This window comes from Malus domestica, chromosome 14 (assembly GCF_042453785.1).
Source record: "Malus domestica chromosome 14, GDT2T_hap1".
Lineage (NCBI taxonomy): Eukaryota > Viridiplantae > Streptophyta > Magnoliopsida > Rosales > Rosaceae > Malus > Malus domestica.
Genome location: NC_091674.1, coordinates 15,367,716 through 15,371,029, shown reverse-complemented (window position 1 = coordinate 15,371,029; position 3,314 = coordinate 15,367,716). Strand labels below are relative to the sequence as shown.

Sequence of the window (3,314 nt, the reverse complement as noted above, 5' to 3'; positions counted from 1 at the left end):
TTTCAAATGAAGAGCAAAGCATAGCATTACAACATAGTACAATATTAAAATATTATTATTCTCAGTAGCCTATAACCTAGGGCATCCAAAGCGTGGTCCTAGTAGTTGCTAAAGATTGAACCACATTTGTGCTTGTAGTAGTTGAAAAAAGAATTGTGAAACAACATAATAATTTAATTAATCAAATGATTACTTTTAATCACCGAAAGGTCCAAATAAGAACATGTTAATTATATTTGAAATTTATTAATAGTAAAATGTTGTTACCTTATTGGCTAGATTATTGTCACTTCCATAAATTGCTTCTGCCTTTGTGACGGCTTCTTGCCAAGATTTCAACTCTTTATGTGGATGTTTGTACCTACTCGACAGAGATTGCTTGGTCTGGGATGTGCTTCGAATCTTCTCGACAAATTGTGCATGAATCTTCTTCAACATTTGTTGCACCACTTTCCCTCTTCAATTTGGCCCACTAGTGGTGGTTTTTGAGTTAAAGGGCATGCTTTAAGCCTTTACCCTTGCTATCCATCTAGAGTAGTTTCGGTTGTATGCCATTAGGTCCCTATAGACAAGGGGACAAGTGAATCATCATCAATGCTTGAAGATGCTCTAATACTAGTTTATTTTAGCATATAACATGTGACAATATGGTATTGGGCATAACAGTTATGTGTTACACCATGTACCTTAAAATATTGTATTTTATTCTTAAACCATGTGAATTGACCAAATTACCCTTGGATGGGTGTCTTGAGAAATTTTTAAGCCTTGACTCGAACTTCAATTTCTTATACTTTCTTAGTCTTCATAAATATTCATGTCATTCGAATGAGATCGGAAACAAAATTTAAATCAACATGAAGGTCAATTTGTAAATTTACAACTATGGAAAGACAAATTTGTAATTCACTTTAAGTATTTTGAAGTGGGGTTATACCCACTCTCGGCCTCTCATCCCTCACTTCATGTTGCTCTCTATCTAAACTCTCTCCCTCTTTGCAACTCACTCTCTCTAGCACCAAGAAAAACCCTCACCACTCACGATTCCGACCAAAACTCAACCCCAATACTGTAGATTTGGAATCCTTGAGACCTTGGGAGTTCGAATATGGTCATGCATGCATCAACGGGGCATCATAGAGTGCTCTACCATTGAAGCCGATAGCCCAAGCACTTAAACTCAAACCCAGGTAAGGTTTTCTATCTTATCTTCGAATCCCTGAGTCATGTATGTGATGTGATTTTGGTGGTGAATGCGAGGGTTCAAACATCTATTATTCCTTTGTGCATGCGTCCCCGCACCGGCGACTAACTTCGGTGTAAAACCGTTGAGTTCGAAGCCACTTGAGGTGACATTCTCTGTGTTTTAATTCGTGTGGACTTGAGGATGAATTGTAGGTGCTTTCGAGTTGAGATCGAAGACCCTACCTGTGCATGCACTGTGTTTCCGTTTTCCAAAATCCAGCGAGCTACTCAAAGCCAAACTCATCGAATCCCAGGTGGATTCGACCTCTCCTTCTCCTAAAATAGCATTGGGTAAGTTCCTAAGCTTCTTTAAACAAAAGGTGAGTGGACCATAATTTATATTAATACTACCAATAAGAAAACCATTGACTTTCTGAACATACTATCCATCTGTTTTGAAAACGTATATAATACTACATATAGGTTTTGATAAAACTCTAACATGCCAAAAATGTTCGTAGCAATAAAATCATCTCTAGAAGTGGTATCGAAGTGCTTGAAGGCAAAACTCAATAATCTCATAACTCAAATCAATGGTATAGTCAACTAGGGGTATCATAATCACCCGAAGGCATAACATGTCCATCACCTGGAGGTGAAGCTGTAAGAAACTGGGCTACTCTACAGGGAAGCTGCTTGAACTAGAGAGGATTGGATCACTTCCAACCGATGCACCTAAACACAAATAGAAAGCATTTAATAAAACTCTACCAAAACAATGGAATTTAGGAAAACGGACAACAAATTTGGATTTGGCACGTTAAAAAACCTAAGGAGGAGGAGGGACCTTGGGTTCCCCCACATGCCACCATGGGACGGCGGCACGAGAGACCACACACTGCCACATGCCGAGATAGGTCGTTGGAAAATTCACGGGCGGCGAAGCACAGTACCTCCAGTGGAAGCGCATGTGCTCCAAGTGTCGGCCAGGGCATCTCCCACGCGTGGACCCACACGCGACCCACGCACTAACCATGGAAATTTGTATCAGGCTTGGGTCGGGTCTGGGTCTGATCTGGGCTTGGGTTGCTGGGTTGGGCCTGGGTTGGATCCAGTTTAGATTCGTGTTCTGGGTGAGTTGGGTTGGACCAAGTTAGGGTTAATGGGCCAAGGGTTATAGGATTGGTCTTTAGTTATTGGGTTTGCATTGCCTAAAGGTTTGGCAAAACTAGTGTCGGACAGCTTCATTAGTCACGGCTAGTGCTAGTGTGTGATGTTATATGTTTCTTCACTGGCGTAACCGAGAGTCGTACAGCTTCACTTTCAGATGATGGGGCCTACCATGTTTCTTCACTAGCGTAACCCAATGTCATACAGCTTCACCTTCAAGTGATGGACAAATACTGCCTTCGGGCGACTATGATACCCCTAGTGAGTACATCTTTGATGAGATTTATGGATTTGCCTTCGGGCGGTGATATCACCATTATTGAGCATTGTTTTACACGTACATGTTTGTAGGAACATTTTCATGGCATGCTAGAGTTTTAAAAAAACCTACTATGTAGTACTATATATGTGTTTCCAAAACAGGGGGTTAGTATGTTCAGAAAGAAAATGGTTTTCTTATTGTTAGTATTAGTATTATAAACTTTGGTCCACTCATCCTTTTGTTTTGTGCCCCCTTCAAGAGTTAGAATTAAGGCATTCAATCTCGGCGTCAGGGCACTTTCGCATAGGTATCTTCGAGTCTCCTCTATGTAAGACCCGTTTCTTTGTCCGTACGTTTTTATGGTAATTCTTTCACATTATTCTTGATTAGTTGTATGCTCTGAACACGGTTCTACACCCCCTTAAATTAATGAATATTGGTTAAGAAATATGTTGAATTCAAGGAGGTCTTAATCGATTTCTGGAATTTAATAGCTATTGCTGGCGACAAACGGTGATGAATGGCAATAAATGGCAGTGAACGGTGACAGCCACCGTTAGAATTGACGACGTAGACTGCTATTCTATTAGAGTTAACAGAATCAGCTAAAGGTATATTCTGTTGACCCTTATAATATTTTCTGACGACCGATGCGTGGCACCAGCAAAGACATGTTCGCCAACAATGATGAAACGAT

At 40.5% G+C, this 3,314-nt stretch overlaps 1 long non-coding RNA gene across 1 annotated transcript; it reads left to right on the top strand.

Annotated features, from left to right (window-relative positions):
- The first annotated feature begins 978 nt into the window (after positions 1 to 978).
- LOC139191596 (uncharacterized) lies at positions 979 to 3,065 on the top strand. The gene is made up of 2 exons (XR_011575684.1): positions 979 to 1,190; positions 1,399 to 3,065. It is a non-coding gene; the product is annotated as an uncharacterized lncRNA (long non-coding RNA).
- Positions 3,066 to 3,314: the final 249 nt, after the last annotated feature.